Here is a 21,557-nt window from a genome sequence, read left to right on the forward strand (position 1 = left end):
GAATAGCCTAATAGTTATAACGGTGTGGGTTTTGTTGGAGCAAGTTCTTGTGACCATGTGTTGTCAGTTTTTCCTCATTCTGCCACCACAACTTCATCAGTTTGTCTATTACACTCATTTCTTCCATCTTGTCTTAATTTTAGTCTGGAAACTCTTCAGGAATTGTCTTGTGTTTGAAGAATGCCTATGCCAATACTCGCCCTGTTTTGGGACTTCTGGATGCTATTGTAATATCAGTAATAATAGGCTGACTTTGGTACAAATTCCAGATTTAATTTAGATCTAAGTGGATGTTTACATTTATCTTCTAAACTCCAAACGTAAAAGGAAATTTGAAAAGAATAATATGGAACAAAAAATGGACCTCGTACTTATGGGACCATTATCACATAAAGGATAGAGAGAATTTCCTGCAATAAAAGAGAAACCTCAGAGCATTTTTAAAATAACCAAAACAGTCAGACATAATGCAATAACCACAAAAATATTTAATCACTTAGGAATATTTACATTGATATAGACCAGTACCAGAGAACAAGTTGATTAGGCCACTACTAGCATTTTTGAGTGAAAGTGGATTGATATGTGTAAATAGAATTTTCATCAACATTCATGGAATTGCAAAACATGTGAGGTGAAAAAGTATACAAAATGAAATAGCCAAAAGTAAAATTTCAGAGGAGTGGCTGTGTTAGTTGATTTCAGCAAAAACAACTAGGAATCTAGTGGCACCTAGTTGACGAACACTAACAAATTTATTTGAGCATAAGCTTTCATGGGCTAGAGCCCACTTTGTCAGAGTGAAGTGTTCATCAGTTTCTCACAAGTCTATCTAGCAAAACCTCTTGTGTCTGTTACTGCAGTACATTTATGTATCCATATACATGCAAGGTAATTTAGGCTGTGAGGACTTCAGGATAGGGTTTGTCTTATTTTGTACAATTGGCTCATGATCTCAAGGCCTCTGTTACTGTAATAAATAAGAAAGGTTTAGATATGCTTTAATCAAATATAAATTGTTTTAAAAATACTTACAACTTTCTGTATTTCTTATCCCTTGCTGTTAAATACATTTTCAGGCAAATTGGATATAATATCTGATCTTCATTTGCCATTTAGTCATAGGTCCTGAATTGTTCCTGTGTTAGTGCTGGAACTGAATGGAACAAGGGGCTTATGCCCTTACCTCTGATCTGAGAGCTGTTGGTGTCACTGCAGCACACACAAGTGAGGGTCATGTTGATTGGCCCTCAACCTGCACTTAGTGGGTCAGGGCTTTGCAACCCCAGGAAGACTGGCTGTAGGAGTGCTACTGCCATACCCCTTGGACTGCAATGTATGTTAAGGCTCTTGTCAGAGAGCCACACAGTGACTTCTGTAGCAGGTGAGCTTTCTGAAGGTGAGGAGGCAGGGTATGTGGTGCAAATGATGCTGCATGGCAATTATGAACTGGGCCCCAGATCCTCTGGTAGAGTTCCCATTGTGAGTTGCTGAAGTTCAGGATCTCTTAGGATCAGTCCTTCGGGACTTCATGTTTAATTGATAGTTGTAATCCAGGATTATTTACCTAAAGAATCATTCTGCCTCCTATCGTTACTGCACAACATGCTGCCTACAATGGTTCTTGGAGAATGGGGCATTTGAACATTACAGCTAAAATGTATCTGGGCATTCCCTCTCTTTTTCATAAGTACTCTAACATCTATTCATGATGGTACATCTAAAAGAATTATTGTTTCAAACAGGAAATAAACAGCAGGAGCAAACCAATGATCTTATGAAACAACAATCCTGCTCTCATTTCAAAGCACAAAGAAGTGAAGATTCCGAGGAAGAAAAATTCAGAAAATATTGCGTTTGAGAAATAGTTCTGAGTAGAAGATTTTCAAAGTTTTCAGCAAGTGCTTTTTTATAGTGATCTGACAAGGGACAGCTGGAGCTATTTAAGGGATACATATAAATCATCTCTTAAAATTAAAAAATCATGTTTTGAAGACCTTTTATTTGGACAAATAGAAGAATATTTTTAAAAAGTTCTAATTCATAAAACAGATTCATCTCTCCTTTTCTTTGTAAATGAGTCTTGTCAGTTCTTTCCCTACCATAGAAATTAAACATAGAATAACTCTTAACAGCTTTGTCTTCTCTTATTTTTTCTAGAAAACAATGTCTCTGACATCTGCTTCCTTGCACTCTAAATTGTTTACCATCAGAGCGAAATACTTGAACTCTCTTCTGTGACATCAGGTATGTGACATTTCAAGTAAAACAATGTGTCTGACTTCTGGACAGTATTATACTGATTCTTTTTGGGGTCGTGAGATGGATATTAAACCAGGGCTTTTGCCACTCACTGTCACTAACAATCATTTTCATTTTTCACAAGTGTCTCAGCCAAATAATAAATCTTTCAATGATATTCTGCTTGTCAATAATTCTTTGTATTTTTTCAATTGTATCTCATAATGTGAGGGTATGGTGATGGGTTTTTTAAGTATGTTGGGTTGTTGGCATAGAATGTTTGCTCTTACACTCTTTAAAAAAGATGCATTTTGTTGAGTGATCTGTATCTCAACAGAACTTATATAACATACATAAAATGCTTTGGGGTTCTTCAAGTTGAAAGACACTCTAAGTCTTCTTAATGTTATAAGACAGGAGACTAATTAGAAGTACCTGAAGATATGATTTCAAGGAAATATTTCTGCCATAAACAAATATCTTATAAGGATTTTACCTTTATATGGTGCCTTTGATGTTAAAAAGAATTTACAAGCTATAATATGGCATTTCATATGCAGGCAAAACTTTTAACTTTAAAAAGACTTAGTCTGTGGTTAGTTAAGGATTGACTGAATAGGCTCCAATTATTCTCAGGTATAATTTGCTTTCTTAAATAGAAATGTTTAAATACACATGTTGGGCATATAGATCATTATTAACTCCAAATAGGCTACATTGCTGTGAAGTATTGTCTTGGATAGTCCTGGAAAGTTACATTATAATAGCAAATCCACTATATTGGACTCAGTGCAGTTATCTATTTTAATCTACAATCCTATGGGGGAAAAACAGTTTTAAACTGGATATTGGCACTTGGCAATTTGTTAGCACTTTTCGCTATGGAGGATTGGCAACAAAATAGAATTGAGTTTAACCTTTTAAAGTTACTTTTTTCACATTGGTTAGCGAGTTTTAAATATGATCTTGGCGATTCCAGTTCATACATAGTTGTTGCCATACCTGCTTTGTTTTCTAGCAATGAAAAAAACAAAGCCATCCTCATCGGCAACAAATTTCATGAATCTTGCTGTAGTTTCTGGGCTTAGTATTAAATATTAGCAGTGTCCCACATTTGTACAGTACCTTTCACTCCAAGAGAGATTCATAAATTACACACATGAAAGCTATTGTCAATATATGGCAGGTATGCTCTAAAGGACTAGAAGCAGCATTGCCATAAAAAATGGCAGCCTATAAAAATGGCAGCCTTTCACAAACTGAATGCCCAAAAAAGCACCCAGACCATTAAATATAATTAGAAAATAGTTTAGTGTCATGCAGAGGAGGAGACTAGGAATACAACATGTTTTCCTCTTACATAAAATCTGCCTACTTTTGTATTTGATCCTTAAAGTTCACCATTATCCCTTCTGAATAATTTTCCTTAGTGTTGAATCTTTGCTTCTCACTGAATACTGTTAGACTACTGTCCATAATACAGGCAAGCAATGTAAAGTTTAGAAAAGAGCTGCACAAACAAAGCAGTATTTCAAGTTGAAATTTGTAATAAACACATTCAGTAGAACAATGAGCTTGAGTTTAATATCCAAGGAATTCCCAAGCCACTAACTGAACTCTGTGTGCATGTGCACATGGGACAAGTCCACCTAAACACTGTAGTGGGATTATGTAAGACTGGAATTTTCCATTATGTATTTTGTCTGGTATCGCCACCTTGAGCCACGTGTGAAAATGGGCAGATAGTAAGTGTGTACACCTCTTTCTAGGAGGTCCTAGAACAGTCACAGAACGTTTTAGCCAAAAATGATTCAAGTTTAGACAGCTGTGTAGGGATGTTTTCTGGCTCTTCTTAGAAAGCAATAAAAATAAGCGGAATTCCCTGTAAATTATTAGTGTATATATACTTAAATATCAGGGCTTAAAAAATAAAGAAAGAGCAAGAGGAGAATGTTTTTAGTATTGTGAGCAGCAGTACATCAATAATATCTCTAAGGTGAACATGGAAACAACTTTATTACAGCTCCAAATTTCACTCAACAATAGCTCATACCCAGCTTTGGACATTAGAAGTTGTTTTTCAGAGCGGGACTCTTGGATTAGAATTCTAAATTAGGAATTAACCTCTATTTTCAAGAAATGCCATTGGCTCTTCAGCTTCCACATTAACAGCTACTACAAAAGCTCAGAAGCAGTCTGTCTTCAACGCCTTCATTGTAATCAAGCAACCTTGAATGCCAGGGGTAAACAATCAGAGAAAAAACAACAAATGGTCTGGTAGCATTTTATAGACTAACAAAACATAAGCCAATCTAAGATACGAGTCCAGCTATGAAAATTCTCCTGTCGATTTCTCTTACTCATCATGACCCTGTGGTGTTACAAGGTTGATGGGGAGGCACCATCAATGATTAATTTAGTGGGTCCTTATTAGACCTGCTAAATCAATCCCCAGAGCATCGATCTTAGGGTAAGTATAGACCTGCCAATGTGCAATGCACCTTAGGCCAGAATTCAGAGCAGTAGTTTTCCATCAGTGCAACTGTACTGGCAGCACTGCTGTTGCCATTACTGTAGAATTACATATTTAATTTTTCCTAGTGAAGAAAAAGCCAAACAGAACAGCACCTCAATGCTTCTGTAGGTCTGACACTACAGTGCTATAGCAAAGAAGTCCTAGTGCTGGAAGTGACTACAGAGACACAAATAAGGAAACTATTTTCAAACATAATCATAGGACTGGAAGGGACCTCAAAAGGTCATCGAGTCCAGCCCCCTGCCCTCAAGGCAGGACCAAGCTCCGTCTACACCATCCCTGACAGATGTCTATCTAACCTGTTCTTAAATATCTCCAGAGAGGGAGATTCCACCACCTCCCTTGGCAATTTATTCCAATATTTGACCACCCTGACAGTTAGGAATTTTTTCCTAATGTCCAATCTAAACCTCCCCTGCTGCACTTTAAGCCCATTACTCCTTGTCCTGTCCTCAAAAACCAAGAGGAACAAATTTTCTCCTTCCTCCTTGTGACACCCTTTTAGCTATTTGAAAACCGCTATCATGTCCCCCCTTAATCTTCTTTTTTCCAAACTAAACAAGCCCAGTTCATGAAGCCTGGCTTCATAGGTCATGTTCTCTAAACCTTTAATCATTCTTGTCACTCTTCTCTGTACCCTTTCCAATTTCTCCACATCTTTCTTGAAACGTGGCGCCCAGAACTGGACACAGTACTCCAGCTGAGGCCTAACTAGTGCAGAGTAGAGCGGCAGAATGACTTCACGAGTTTTGCTTACAACACACCTGTTGATACAACCTAGAATCATATTTGCTTTTTTTGCAACAGCTTCACACTGTTGACTCATATTCAACTTGTGGTCCACTATGACCCCTAGATCCCTTTCTGCCATGCTCCTTCCTAGACAGTCGCTTCCCATCTTGTATGTATGGAACTGATTGTTCCTTCCTAAGTGGAGCACTTTGCATTTCTCTTTATTAAACCTCATCCTGTTTACCTCTGACCATTTCTCTAACTTGCTAAGGTCATTTTGAATTATGTCCCTATCCTCCAAAGAAGTCGCAACCCCACCCAGTTTGGTATCATCTGCAAACTTAATAAGCGTACTCTCTATCCCAATATCTACATCATTGATGAAGATATTGAACAGTACGGGTCCCAAAACAGACCCTTGAGGAACTCTACTTGTTATCCCTTTCCAGCAGGATTTAGAACCGTTAACAACCACTCTCTGACTACGGTTATCCAGCCAATTATGCACCCACCTTATCGTGGCCCTATCTAAGTTATATTTGCCTAGTTTATCAATAAGAATATCATGCGAGACCTTATCAAATGCCTTACTAAAGTCTAGGTATATGACATCCACCACTTCTCCCTTATCCACAAGGCTCGTTATCTTATCAAAGAAAGCTATCAGATTAGTTTGGCATGACTTGTTCTTCACAAACCCATGCTGGATATTCCCTATCACTTTATTACCTTCCAAGTGTTTGCATATGATTTCCTTAATTACCTGCTCCATTATCTTCCCTGGGACAGACGTTAAACTGACCGGTCTGTAGTTTCCTGGGTTGTTCTTATTCCCCTTTTTATAGATGGGCACAATATTTGCCCTTTTCCAGTCTTCTGGAATCTCCCCGTCTGCCATGATTTTTCAAAGATCATAGCTAAAGGCTCAGATACCTCCTCTATCAGCTCCTTGAGTATCCTGGGATGCATTTCATCAGGACCTGGTGACTTGCTGACATCTAACTTTCCTAAGTGATTTTTAACTTGTTCTTTGTGTATCCTATCTTCTAAACTTACCGTCTCTCTGCTTGTATTCACTACGTTAGGCACGCCTCCAGACTTCTCGGTGAAGACCGAAACAAAGAAGTCATTGAGCATCTCTGCCATTTCCAAGTTTCCTGTTACTGCTTCTCCCTCCTCACTAAGCAGTGGGCCTACCCTGTCCTTGGTCTTCCTCTTGCTTTTAATGTATTTATAAAAGGTCTTCTTGTTTCCCTATATGCCTGTAGCTAGTTTGATCTCATTTTGTGCCTTTGCCTTTCTAATCTTGCCCCTGCATTCCCATGTTGCTTGCCTATATTCATCCTTTGTTAGTTGTCCTAGTTTCCATTTTTTTATGAGACTCCTTTTTTATTTTGAGATTGTGCAAGATCTCCTTGTTAAGCCAAGCTGGTCTTTTGCCATATTTTCTATCTTTCCTACACAGCGGAATTGTTTGCTTTTGGGCCCTTAACAACGTCCCTTTGAAATACTTCCAACTCTCCTCAGTTGTTTTTCCCTTCAGTCTTGCTTCCCATGGGACCTTACCTACAAGTTCTCTGAGCTTATCAAAATCTGCCTTCCTGAAATCCATTACCTCAATTGTGCTGGTCTCCCTTCTACCTTTCCTTAAGATCATGAACTCTATTATTTCGTGATCACTGTCCCCTATACTGTCTTCCACTTTCAAGTTCTCAACTAGTTCCTCCCTATTTGTTAAAACCAAATCCAGAACAGCTTCTCCTCTGGTAGCTTTTTCAACCTTCTGAAACAGAAAGTTGTCTCCAATGCAGTCCAGAAACTTATTGGATAGCCTGTGCCTCGCTGTGTTAGTTTCCCAACATATGTCTGGATAGTTGAAGTCCCCCATCACCACCAAATCTTGGGCTTTGGATAGTTTTGTTAATTGTTTAAAAAAGGCCTCATCCACCTCTTCCACCTGGCTAGGTGGCCTGTAGTAGACTCCTAGCATGATATCACCCTCGTTTTTTACCCCTTTTAGCTTAACCCAGAGACTCTCTACACAGCTATCTCCTACATTCATCTCCACTTCAGTCCAAGTGTGTACATTTTTAATATACAAGGCAACCCCTCCTCCCGTTTTTCCCTGTCTGTCCTTCCTGAGCAAGCCGTACCCTTCCATACCAACATTCCAATCATGCTTCCCATCCCACCAGGTTTCTGTAATACCAATGATATCATAGTTGTATTTCTTGGTTAGCAATTCCAGTTCTTCCTCCTTATTACCCATACTTCTCACATTTGTATATAGGCATCTAAGATACTGATTTGATCTTGCCTCCCTGTTGTGCCCTGACCCCATTATAGGCCGTAGTCCCCCCCCCCCCATTTCCAACCCATCTCCCAGTCCCACACATGCAGCACTTACCTGTGGGCTTTGCTCACCTGCCCCCGACAAACCTAGTTTAAAGCCCTCCTCACAAGGTTAGCCAGTCTGTGTCCAAACAAGGCCTTCCCGCTCCTGCATGGCACATCATGTTAGGCACATCACATACTATGGCAATTCAACTATAATTTCCCACAAGATACAGTCAGCATATCTGTACTCTAACCTGGAGGGAGCACCTCTGAATTGATTTAGTCCTTGGCTTATCTGCTGTGACTACCAGCTCCTTTGCTGTTCATGCCAATTTTGGTGATCGTTTCTGTGACATTTTAACACTGCAACATTTTGCATTATTTGAATGTGTAATTACATATTTCTAATATTCCTGTTACCGTAGAATCTGGGAACTCTCAGACAGATCTTTTGTCAGGGTTACCTCCTAAAGGAAACATGGCTTTCCACCCACGCTATCTATCATCTCCTGGATCCGTGGTCGGCAGGGCCCATCATGGTAATCTGATTGTGGGCCATGCAACATTTTGCTGACACTGACCATCTATACACCTCTCCACAGCTCTCTCAGCACATTGGAGCTATGGGAAGTGGTGGTCAGCAAGTCCTAGCAGCCCCTTTGCCTGCAGGCCCCTTACCCACAGCTCCCATTTTCTGGGAATGGCAGACCATGGCCATTGGGAGGTGTGGGGAGTGATGCCTGTGGACAGAGAACATCATTAAATTATCTTGCATCCTACATCCTGCAATCAGATTATCCTGGTGGGCTTCATATGGCCTGCAGGTCATCCACCAGTACCTAGATCAGTGGTTTTCAAACTATGGGTCGTGACCCAGTACTGGGTCACGGCATGTCAGGTACTGGGTCTCATTGCTGCAGGGGGATCAGGTGACCAGTGGCAGTGCTAAGGCAGGCTGCCTACCTGTCATGACACTGCAGACTGCACACCAGGTCTGACTCCTGCAGGGGTGATGGTTGGGTGGTGAGAGTGCACAGAACTCTTTTTCACTGCTCCTGCCCTGAGCACTAACTCCTCATGCCCATTAGCTGGCAACCTGCTGCTGGTTGCTTCTGGGGCACAGCATGATCTGCGGTACCAGGAGAGGCAGGAATCCTGCCTTAGCATCCCCGCTGCGCTGCTGACTGAGCTGTTCAAGGTAAGTCCCTCCTGCCCCAGCCCTGACTCCCCTCAAAGCCAGAGCATCTTCCTACATCCCACATCTTTGCCCTGTCCCAGAGTCCTCACTCGAGTCAAATTATGTTGGGTCATGGGCATCAACAATTTTCTTCAACTGGGACATGAGAGAAAAAGTTTGAAAACCATAGCCCTAGATAATCTTTGACTAGAAAGTCCTCATGTTAAGTGAAGTAGAGGGATCCTGACTTTGTTACAAGAATGCCTCCAAGACTTGTACCATGCCCTAAAGGTTTCTTTTTCAGAAGATAATATTTTAAAGTGCATGAGAAGCATGGCAGGAAAAAGATCATTGCTTTTGTATAAAAATACACTGTATTTGACTTACATTTTCATGTGCTATTTTAAACTCTGGACTTCTAAGAATGTACTAGATTAAGGAATGGAGAATTTAATAGTATATTTGCAGGTAATAGCAAAGAAATATTCTCTAGTAAGTTATCAAAACACAAAAGACAATAAAACTAAAAATAGTACCAGCAGTATGCTGCCCATATGGATTTCATTAGGCACAAAGCCTTTCAAATACACCTTTTTGAAAGAATTGTAGGGCTAGTCATTTTCCAGCATGTGCCCTTTTTCTTAAACCACAAAGAAGTAAATAATTTCCTTCAAGGCAGCCATTAAGCTGGTGTGTCATCCTTTGTGTGGCATTGAAAGTGGTGTTACATCTAAGCTGCATTGCTCTGATTGGGTGTTACATTTTTTAACTTGAAAGCTAAACTTTCCAATAAATTGTCTGTAGTCTGACTACTTTAGCAGTGCCTATTTTGTGAAGCTGGCATCTTGATGCCTAGTTTGAACTCCGGACCATAGACATTTAACTTTGCTTAAATCTGAAAACACCATTAATGGGAAATACAATACTGCCTCCAAATGTCTTGTGTGGTGGAAACATCAGTAATAGCTTCTTCACGTTTACTAATATTAAAGTTCTTTCTATCCAAAATATTTGTAGGTAGACCAAAATATTGACTTCTCATTGTCTTGCATTAAAAAATTACTATGTTGTGCACCTTCTCCTAACCTCTGTCTGCCTTAGACTCTCTGCCAGAGGAGCTTGTTGTCTGTTTTTTCAATGTTTGGATAGTGCCTAGCACTTGAGTGCTACAACAAATAAACAAACTTACTTCAGGTTGATCTTCCTAGTGTGGTTCCCTTGGGACCTGACTAGTCCTGGACAAGTCAGATTTCCAGACCACAGAACGTGTGTGAGGGAGTTTACCAGCTTCTCTCTGGGCTCCTCTCCCCAGTTACCTAGCTCCATTGCCCTCAGCCCCCTGACTGCAGCATCACTGTGGGCTCCAGTAGTTCCAGTGGCCCTATGAGCTCTGGCAGTCCTACTGGTTCTGGCAGTGGCCCTGGTGGGTCCAGTCGCAGCCCTGCAGGTACTTGCAGCCCACCAGTCCCAGTGGTGTGCATGACCCTGCCAGCTGTGGGCTCTGCAGCTCCCCCTTCCTGCCCTGCTGGTTGCACCCTCCTCCACAGGGTTTGGTGCCCCCTGCCAGCTTCCCAGTCTGAGAGTGTTAAGTTTGCTCTGCAGTTTCATGCAGAAGTCTGTGTCTAAAGGTTTTTTGCTGAAGTATGGCAACTTCCAAGTCTGTAACTGAGAGTCCAGGGAGAATAAAGTGCTCTCCTACTGATTTTGGATGTTGCCGTTCTTGGTATCTGACTTGTGTTCATTTAGTCTTTTGTGTAGACAGTCTGATCTGGCCAATGTACATGGCAGAAGGGCATTGCTGGAACATGTGACATGCCATCATTAGCAGATGTTGTTGTGGAGTGGCAGATATGAGGTCCTGTGACGGTGTCACATGAGTGGATATGCAGATGGAGTTGGTAACGGGGTTTGTTGCAGAGGTTGGTACCTGAGTTAGTGTTTCTTTTGTGAGGTATACATAGTTGCTGGTGAAAACTTGCTTCAGCTTGGGGGACTGTCTGTAAGTGAGGACTGGTGAGCCTGCCAAGGCCTGTGAGAATGAGGGGTTGTCTTCCAGGATAATGTGTAGATCCTTGATCTACTAGAGAGGCGTTAGCTGGGGACCATAGGTCATGACCAGTGGTGTTCTGTTACTTTTTGTCTAGTCTGTTCTGTAGTATGTGACTTTTTGGTACCTGTCTGGCTCTGTCAGTCTTTTTCTTCCCTTTCCCAGGTGGGTACTGTAGTTTTTAAGAATGCTTCAGTAAGATCCTGTAGATGTTTGTCTCTGTCTGAGGGATTGGAGCAAATGTGGTTGTATCTGTGGGCTTGGCCATAGGCAATGGATTGCAAATCCAAACGCGTTGTGTTAAGAGCACTGGCCTGGCATGTGGAAGACCCAAGTTGGAATTCCTGTTCTGATTCAGAACTGTCTGAGATGAAAAATTCTGTGTTGGATCACAAAGAGTAGGGACTTAAACCTGGATTTCCTACATCCCAGGTTAGTGCCTACACCACCTGGCTAAAGAGCATGTGGATTGTTTGTTCTCCTCCCACCCAAATCTTCTATGAACTGTTTCAGCAAAATGAAAGGGCTGCTCTGCCTCTTCATTTCTAGTGTAGGATGCCAGGGTAGGTCTCCTTCTTTGCACCCAGTTGCTCTCTAGCTGCCAGAAATGCTCTTTGGGACTATTAGTTATTGAGATAAATTAAGTTAGAATAGCTTCCAGCAGGCTCTAGGATAAAATTTAATAACCCCTTTCCCCACCTCTGCTTAGGTCCCAACTGGCTATAGCTCACCTCGACCAAAGAATTTGCATCCAACCCAGAGGCAGAAGTGTGTTTGCTTAAAGTGTTGAACAATGTGTGACTAAATTTTTTAAAAAGTGTGTTTGGGGAAAAGACAAAATTTATCATAATAAATAGGTTACTCAGCCACAGCAGGGACTGGGAGTAAGACAGATAATTAGCACACATGCAAATTAGATGATCTCAGAGGAGTAGCTGTGTTAGTCTGTAACTTTAAAAACATGGTGTAGTCCTGTGGCACCTTAGGCTACGTCTAGACTGCAAGCCGCTTTTGAAAGAGGCTTTTTCGAAAGATACTTTTGAAAGCCTCTTTCGAAAGAGCGTCTAGACTACAATCAGTACTTTCAGAAAAAACAAGCCACTTTTTCGAAAGAGCGCCCAGGCAGTCTGGATGCTTTCTTTTGAAAAAGCACAGTTTGCATTACATAGTGCCTTTTTTTGAAAGAGCACTTTTGAAAAAAAGGCATTCTTCCTCATAAAATGAGGCTTTCCGTGGTTGAAAAAACTGTCACATTCTTTCAATTTACTTTTGAAAGAACGCAGCAGCAGTCCAGACGCAGGGGAAGTTTGTTTTTTAAGAGAAAAGGCCACTTTTTTCGAAAAAACCCTGTAGTCTAGACAACCTAAGGGTATGTCTAGACTACATGCCTCTGTCATCAGAGGCATATAGATTAGGCTACCCAGCATAGGGAAATGAAACCAGGTTTACCTGCGCTGGTCGACAAAGGCTTCCTTGTCAACCGCAGCATGTCTAGACTGCCCCGATCTGCTGACAAACAGCTGATCATCAGCTGGTTGGCTGAGCGCGGCAGCCATTTTAATTTAAAGGAAGCCGCGGTTATTTAAATCGCGGCTTCATTTCCCTATGCCGGGTAGCCTACTCTACATGCCTCTGTCATCAGAGGCATGTAGTCTAGACATACCCTTACAAACTAACAAAAAAATATAGATAGTATCTATGAGCTTTCGTGGGCAAAACCCACTTCTTAAGATGAGCTTCAGTCTCTAAGGTGCCACAGGACTACTCATTGTTTACAAATTATATAGATATGTGCAAATGCAAACATGTGGACAAACCCACTTGCCTCATGACTACCTCCCATCACATCCCTTTTGGATATTAGTGGCAGAAGACTGTGGAGAATTTCCATGATCTTTTTGGGAAAGGATAAATTGACATTCACCTTTTCGTGTGCATGCACGTGTGCGTGTGTGCACGCACGCATGCATGTCAGTCAGACTTTCCCCAATCATACTGATTTTTTTTTTTCCTGGACTGAACTCTAGTAAAAACACTTTCAGTCTCCAGAGCAACAGTCTCAAACTCCTGGCCAATAGGTCATCTGCAGCCAGAGTAGTTGTGCAATCAGCCTGGAAGCCCTGGCAGGAGGTGGCAGTGGAGGAGAGGAGCTATCTGTTTGTTCTCCAAGTCCCTCTTCTTCCAGCATTGTCCCTCCCACAACACCCAATCTCCAAAGCTATATCCTTGGGGATTACCGGGAAGGGGGGGGGGGGGGCTGCTGTAGAGTGGCAGCAGCCATTGGACCCTCCCCCCACTCCCTATGGCAGTAGGAGCTGTGGATAAGCAGAGTGCACTTGGCAGGTACATTTGCTCTGTGGCATTCAGCTTTGCTGTTGCTTCTGCTGCTGCGGGGAGTATAGGGGGCTGACTGCTCCTGCTGAGCTGCAACAGGCCCACTCGGTAATCCCTGCAGCCATGTCCTCAGGGAAAGGATTCCGGGTGGAGGACAGGGTGATGGTGGGAAGGGGTAGGGCTTGGGGAACAGACAGCCAGCCACCCTCCCTCCAGCCTGCTGGAACTCTTGAGCTGGATTGAGTAACTGTTCCAGCCCAGGATGGCCCAGAGGCTGGGAGTTTGGGACCCCTTCACCCCACTCTAGAGTAAGACATCATACTTCAAAGTATCATCAAAGCTGGTAAGAGCTGCTGAGTGGGGAAAAAAAATCCCTTGCTTCTTCTGACACAAGCATGTTATGAAAGGATTTGAGAAGCTGTTATAATGGAAAAGTTAACATAAACCAGCAGAGGTTGAAGAGTCATTAGGAAATTCAGCTTCTGTGCATACAGTTCTCAGAAAAACAAAATTCCAAGTGCTCAACTTGCAGTCTTAAGGAAAAAGAATGCCCCCCCACCGCTTGAGCCACTTCTGTTCGGTGGCTGTTAGTAGCCGACTGGTTTTTGCACAAGGCCCAGGCCAACTGACAAGAAGGGCAAAGGGGGTAACTTTCCCAGGGCCTGGCAGTTGAGAGAGGCCCAGGGCTCCTGGCTGTTACTGCAGCAGTGGCAGCAGACAGAGATCTGGACCATTTAAATTGCTGCTGGAGTCCCATATGACAAGCTCTGGGCGGTGCTGGGGGCTGCTTGGGAGAGGGTAGCACCAGCCCCTACACCTTTCACCCAAGCCCTGACCCTTCCAGCAAGCAGCACCCGCTCCCCCACTTTGAGCCTGTCTGTCAGCCCCACTGGCTAAGCCCAGCTGCTAGAGAGACGACAACACATGTATTTGTTAGAGTAAAACAGAGACAGAGAAGAGGAACAGAAAATGTTGGTCAAAATTGGTTGGAAATGGATTATTTGTAAAGATATTTATAACCAATATGAAAACAAATCTAATCTGAATAAAGTATTAATGATCAGTGTAACTTAGCTCCTGCCAATGCTTGTTTTGAATTAACTATCCAGTTTAATTTTGGATGCATGTATGAGACTAAGTGTCTGGTTTACGACCAAAAAGGGACCCTGGCCGTGAAAAGTCTGGTCAGCAGTGCTGTGGAGCTGAGCCAGGCTGTTCTCTACCTGTCCTGGGGCACCAGGCTATGTGCCAGAAGTGGCCAGCAGGTCCAGTTCCTGCACACTTCCTTTGTCCGGTTCCCAGGCAATGGGAGTTGGGGGCAGTGGTGCCTGCAGGGAAGAGCAGCGTGCACAACACGTCACAACTTCTTGCCTCCTCCCATTTAGGAGCTGGATCTGAAGGCTGTTTCCAGGACGCAGCACAGTGCCCCAGGAAAGGCAGGAAGCCTGTCTTAGCACTGCCAATCAGGTAAGCCCCTCAAACTCAGAGCCCTCCTCCTGTACCCAAGCCCCTCATCCCTAGCCCCACCCCCAAAGTCTGCAACCCTAGTCCAGAGCCTGTACCCTCTTCTACACCCAACTCTGGGCCTGCCCCCTTTCTGCACCTCAACCCCTAGGCCTAGGCCTTTCCTCAAACCTGGAGCACCCCTCTTTCATCCCAATCTCAGGGCCACACCCCTAGAGACCTGACACTCTCCTACATCTTAACCTCCTGCCTCAACTCACTTCCTTTTCCTGCTGTCTGAATCCTTTGGCCTCATTGCCCAGCCTGGATCCCCTTTTGTATCCCAAACGCCTCATATCCAGCCCCACTCCAAAGCCCACACCCCCAGTTGGAGCCCTGGCCACCCCCCACACTCAACTATCTATCCTAGTCTGGAGCCTCCTCTTGCACCTGGAGCCCAACCCCCACCATTTAGAACCCTCACCCCATCCCATACCCCAAATGCCAGCCAGCCCAGTGACAGTGAGGGTGGGAGAATGTAGTGAGGGAGGGGGCAAGGCTTTGGGGAAAGGGATGGTCCTCAGGGCAGGGCTAGGGAGTCTGATTTGTGCCAATGGAGTGCTGTCAGCCTTAGATTCATGCTGTCTTCTGGGGGTGAACTATTTCCTGCTTTTTTTTATTTAAGGGATGGAGTCTCAAGACTTTTAATGAAGATTTGACCAGTGAAGAAGGGTTATTCAGGGCCTAATACGTCACTTAAGCACCACATAAGCCACTGGGGTAACTTCTTTCCTTTGTTCCATGGATATAGAGATCCCTCTGGCTGTGCAAAAGTTGTGATTGTGTTACTGAAGTGAGAGAGGTAGGGTTGATGAGATCAGAGTGTATAGCCGTGACAGACACAGAACCCTGCTCTGTGGCAGATTTCTGACTGATGCTCTGCAAATAGAGGCAGGAGTGGGGTGGAAGTTCCAGCACTGTAAAGACCCTCCCACTGTGTAGAAGGAGACAAGCAGGGGTAATTGGTTGTGGAGGAAGGAGATGTGGGGAGAACCACCCAGAAAGGCAGGGAAAAGCTATGAGGGGGCACCCCATGCAGCAATTAAAATTTTGCTGAGGGCACAAAGAGGCGATGCACCTCCCAAATGATATTGAGTCACCTATGGAGACAAGATTAGCCAATAGGTGAGAACAGTCTGTGTGACTCTGACCCTGTTCTATGGCATGGGAAGGACTCTTCCCCCCCCCCCATTTTTTTTCCTTGAAGGGATTTCCCATGACTCTGAAGAGTGGTGTTCTCCCCCCCAACGCCCCAGCTAGAAATCATTTGAGAGGTTTTGTGCTCTGACTTGAGTGTTAAATATTGCATATGGGTTTTTTGGGGGGGGGAGGAGGAGTAGGGGTTGTTGGGTGCATAGGTATGTTTCACACACCGGGCAACTTTTTAGGCTTTCAGTGGGAGGGTGGGTACTAATTGAAGTTCTCTGCTGCCTTTTATAAGAAAGGAGGAAAGTCTTGAAATTTCTGAATTAATTTTCAATTCATACATTTTTTTTTTGGCAACGCTTTAACAGGAGGCACATAGACAAATTAATGGATTGAAATTTCTAAGTCTCAATCAGATAAGTTAGTAGTTCTGGCCAGAAAACAAGCATTTTGTGTTGTGAAAAATGCTGAGGTTTTGGAATTTATTTTTATTTTGACGCAGAATGAAACTGAGACCATATGAGGTTTTTTTGGTAACCAAGCAGATGGTGAGGGATTGCCTTGCCCCACAGTAGGTGGTTTGGCTACTTACCTTGGATGTGGGAGATACAGAGCAATACAATGCCAGCCAGCACTTGAAAGACTCAGGAAGAGCAAAGATTTCAACCTGTATGAATAACTAAATGTTCAGGGGACTAGAAAGAGAGGCTCTCTAACAGTTAGGGAACTTTCCCAGGCTGTCTTTCCTTCCCCACCCCTGCCCAGTTCAAGTCCTGAACCAAATCAGGCAGAGCAGTGACTTCACCTTGTATCTCCCACATCCTATGGGAAGGCTTAAATAGCAGGTTACTGGCTGTTCTAGGGGTTGTCTTTCACACCACTTCCATCCTGGACCCGAGGAACCTTCCCCATGAAAGTGTTCTGAAAAATTTTGGTTTAGATGAATGGCATTTGGCTGTGAATACATTTAACTGAAAAATTCCTGACCAGCTTTAGTAATTTTGTATGTCATTAATTAACAATGATTAACAAGGGATGATTTTTGGTGCAGTATAGCCAGTTTTGGTTTAATCCCATGAAATTCAGATAAAGTTTGCCAAGTCAGCTATAGATTTCTGGGCATAATTAAAAAAGCTGTGGCTATATGCTGCCACTTATAAAATACACTATAAGCCCTCTGGGTATACAAGACCGAAATAGATCATGACTTCAGAAAACCAGTTTGCTCAGAAGTCAGTTCTGGGCTGGACTTGATTCCAATATGCTCTGGGGAACCCGAAGACATGCAGTGTGACCATTTTTGCAGAAAAACATAAATACCTTTTTTTTAAAAACAAAACCCCAAGGAGTGGTACATCTGATGTCAGTTTCTATAAAATCTAGAAACAGAATCTGTAACCCCAGCCCTACGTCAAAACAATCTCTTAATAAAACACACAGTACATGATTTTTTTATTACCGTTTGAAGTATTCGTTTAAGCTTTTTCCTCAGTTAACTCAAAACAGCACTTGATTTTCCATAGGTATATATTTTCTTCAGATCCTAAAAACTATTTTGTAAACATAGTTTGAAAGACTCAGCATGTGTGGCATTCCAGGTGAACCAGAGCCCATGTGTACATGTCTGAACTCAGCATCTGGATCCCTCTTTTTCAGTTGGCCTTTATTCCTTTAATGGCCTCTTCTCTGAATACCCGTCTCTGGTCTTGTGTGTGGGGGGAGGAGGGCATGAAATGACACAATGGCTCTAGCTCTGGATTTTGGCCCTGACACAGCTCTGGGTGGAATGTTAGAACACTTAAACAGCTTCTGTATCTCAGCTCTCTGGTGTCTAGTACTAGTTCAGTTTTTAATGCAGATGCCTCTTGAAAAAAATGGTACAGAAAGAGGATACATTTAATAATAAGATTAGGGTGATCTTGAGCTGCTGAGCTATTAGTGGTCACCTTTAGAGCCCACCGTGGGCACACTTATTAGCAATTTCAGTCTTGATTTTAACAGTAGGGGTTGCTGCAGGCAAGAGAACAATGCAGTTTTGATACCAGGACGTGCATAGGAAACTATGCAGTCACAAGAATGCCGTTCCACTCAAGGAAAGGTTAGAGAAACCGTCCAGCTTCACTGTTTAGTTGAGAAATATTTGACTAATGAATAATTAGTTTTTTCATGGCATTAACTCTAAGAATGCACAATTTTGCTTTGTCAATTCTTATCAATTGAATATGTTCATTGTAGAGAACTTTATTATACTTTTTGTATTGTTAAAAGTTAACAACAAATGTGGCCCTCTCTCCTCCCACCAAAGATATGCAAGATATTTTAAAAGCTTCTTATTTGCCCTGGAGCCATACTCCATGCAACACATGTAACTACTTTGTTGGGAATAGGCTATGATTTTAAATGATAATAAAGGAAAATGATAGGGTGCCAATCACTATCACATCGAGGCAGCAGATACTGATGTGAAAACCCCCAAGTGGCTCCCCTAATGTGACCAGTATGATATCCTGAATTACCACGCTGGTATTCAAATATAGTACTACAATTTATTTTTTATTTGTATAGCAGAATTGTTCGGAGCAATAGTCGGGGGCTAGAGCCCCATTGTGACAGCCACTACATGCATTAGCAAAAAAAAGACGGTGTAACTGATTCAAAAGGGCTGCCTAGCTCAGACCCAAAGATGTTAGTGAAGCAGCCAATTAACTCTGACCTGCCAGAGGGAGCAAGGGAAATATAAAAGATTGCTTGGGGGCAGACATAGCGGGGTGTGAGTTGCAGTTTACCGGCAGGTCTATGTGCCTGGTAAGTCCATGCCTGTGTTCTGTTTGGGCTTTTTTTTTTTTTTTAAATAAATTAGTGTAAAGGTTTCCCTGGCCAGGGGGAACACAACTGACTGACTGGCTGTTTGACTGTTTTATTCGTGGGCTTGGAAATCAGTACAAGAGCTTACAGATGGTCTTCCCTCCCCACACAAAGAGCTTAATGAATGCCTTGTTTGCTTGCAGAGAGGTTAGACACTGTATCATGCATTTTTCCCTTATAGAGCAGCATAGTGAAGCAGTGTGATATGATTGTGAGATGAGGGACTGGATGGCTCAGTGAACTGACAATGGGGAAAAAACCTTTCAACCTTCTCCTCGGAATCTAGACCAGCAGCAACTGACGAACTTGGTGGTCCAGTGTGTAGTAGAGAAGTTGTTCATCTCACAGTTAGCATTAGTTGGCAACCTCCTGCTGAGGAGACACACACAACTGAATGGAGTATGGAGACTGAACTCATCTCTGGAGATGGCTCATATGAAATAGAGCAGCGTGGGGAATCTTGCCCTGCTTTCACTCTGCACCTATGATTTCCCTGCACTGTGTGATCAGGATTTGTAAATGCTGCAGGCTTCTAGCTTTCCCCTGCCTGGACATAAAAGGGGAAAGGAGGGCCCCTGGGCTCTCACCCTGCCCTATGGCAAGGACGACAGGGTTTGGCTGGGAGTTGCCTTTATTTTTACGTATCATGCTAACAGAGAAACGCTCCTGCTCTTGCAGTGTACAAACAATTCACTGCAAAATTCAGCTGGTATGGGGGGGGGAAAAAAATTTGAAGATCCAGTGCTCCTCAGAAGGCAACAAAAATAAATGCCACAGGCTGAGCCATGACCCAGATCAAATTGCCAGAGCCATTGGACTTTGCCAAACTGAAACAATGATTTATTTCAGTGGCAACCGAAGCAGATGATTGCTGCAAAGGAGCAGCCCTGAGGACAATGCAGTTAAAATTATTTGGAAAAATATTTTGCGGTGTGAGAAATGTTAATTATGGTGGCAATAAAAATATTGACTCAGGGTTGTTGTGTACTGTTCTGTATGTAATGATAAAGAAGATGAGATATGACAAGAAAATCTACTGGTGTGTGGAAACACTATCTTAATTTTACCTTTCCTTGCCTCTTTAAATTGGCAGCAGAGAGATTTGGGAATATGGCATGACCTTTTGCTGCCTCCTTCCTCTTCTCCCCCCCCCCCCCCCTGCCCCCCCTACATTAAAACCTTCCTGGTATTAAATTATGGATTTTCCCTGAAAATAACTTTGGCACTAACATTGCTAGAAGATGTTGCCAAAAATATCCACTAAGGTCTTGGCGTAAAAGTACAGATGTTGGGGGGGGGGGCGGGGGAGAGACGCTATGGAGGTGCAAATCTCAACACATGGATCTGCAGCAACTGGAAGTCAGGGGACTAAGAGCATAAGCACCTGCAGGACATGGATGAGAACCCCTTTTGAACCTAGGTATCAAATACACATCTAGGAGAGGGTTGTGATCAGGTGTGCATACCTGCTCTTAAGCAGATAGGGTTAAAACTGTGGGTGGAGGAAGTCCCACCCCTCCACCCAGACCAGGTGTGCTCCAAATGCTGGAGCAGCATAAAAGGCAAGAGAGCAATTCAGTCTGGGTGGGCCTTGGAAGAGAAGGGGTGTGCATATGTCCCAACCAGGGCTTATGCTTTAGACGGGAATGAAAGCATCTTCTAGCTCCACGAGCCAAGATATGTTACTTGACCGAGGGACAAATCCTCCCCTAATCTGAATGCTTTACATTGTTGGGGCTGGAAAACCACTTTAACAGATTACATAGAGTTTTCCAGATAACTAGAGAAAAGCCAGGTGCAGTTCACAGTGCTTAAGTTGCAGCTAGGACCAAGAGGTCCCTAGAATCAAGGGTGGATGTTAAAGTAGCATGAAACCCAATGTAGCAAGAATCTGAGCCTCAGATTGCAACACATTGATCCAGGAAACTGTTTTTGTGGTGTTTGGAAATCCTTGCTTTATGTACTTGTGTAGAATTTTGATTGATTCAGTTACAGTACGCTAGCTACAACAATGGAATAAGTCAGGCAAAGCCTGAACTGAAGACCTAGTACAGCTACTATGCAACTTTGAGCTAGTCCCTTTACCTCCTTATGATTAGGTTGGTTTCCCTGTAAAACTGAGTAGAAACAGACACTGCATTATTCCCTCTAATATCCTTCAGCTATTCTCTTCTGAGGAGTAACTCACCTACAAGAGTATAGCATATTTTCCTGGGATGCTGTCCTTAAGGCACGTGTTTGACCAAAAAAGATATTTTGGCCTTGGAAAGGGTTCAGAAAAAGGAAACTAAAATGATTAGGGGTTTGGAACGGGTCCCATATGAGGAGAGGTTAAAGAGACTGGGACTTTTCAGTTTAGAAAAGAGGAGACTGAGGGGGGATATGATAGAGGTCTATAAAATCATGAGTGGTGTGGAGAGGGCTGATAAAGAAAAGTTATTTATTAGTTTCCTAAATAGAAGAACTAGAGGACACCAAATGAAATTAATGGGGAGCAGGTTTAAAACTAATAAAAGAAAGTTCTTCTTCACACAGCGCACAGTCAACCTGTGGAACTCCTTGCCAGAGGAGGCTGTGAAGGCTAGGACTATAATAGAGTTTAAAGAGAAGCTAGATAATTTCATGGAGGTTAGGTCCAT

At 42.9% G+C, this 21,557-nt stretch overlaps 1 long non-coding RNA gene across 1 annotated transcript in view; it reads left to right on the forward strand.

Annotated features, from left to right (window-relative positions):
• Nucleotides 1-20,027, forward strand: part of LOC149524320 (uncharacterized) — a 30,770-nt gene extending 10,743 nt beyond the window's left edge. Inside the window, exons 3-6 of the long non-coding RNA XR_016349642.1 lie at nucleotides 2,161-2,247; nucleotides 14,790-14,871; nucleotides 15,533-15,627; nucleotides 19,100-20,027. This is a non-coding gene — a long non-coding RNA (uncharacterized LOC149524320). The remainder of the gene's footprint in view (nucleotides 1-2,160; nucleotides 2,248-14,789; nucleotides 14,872-15,532; nucleotides 15,628-19,099) is intronic.
• Nucleotides 20,028-21,557: the final 1,530 nt, after the last annotated feature.

This window comes from Pelodiscus sinensis, chromosome 5 (genome assembly GCF_052426305.1).
Source record: "Pelodiscus sinensis isolate ZL-2025 chromosome 5, ASM5242630v1, whole genome shotgun sequence".
Taxonomy (NCBI): domain Eukaryota; kingdom Metazoa; phylum Chordata; order Testudines; family Trionychidae; genus Pelodiscus; species Pelodiscus sinensis.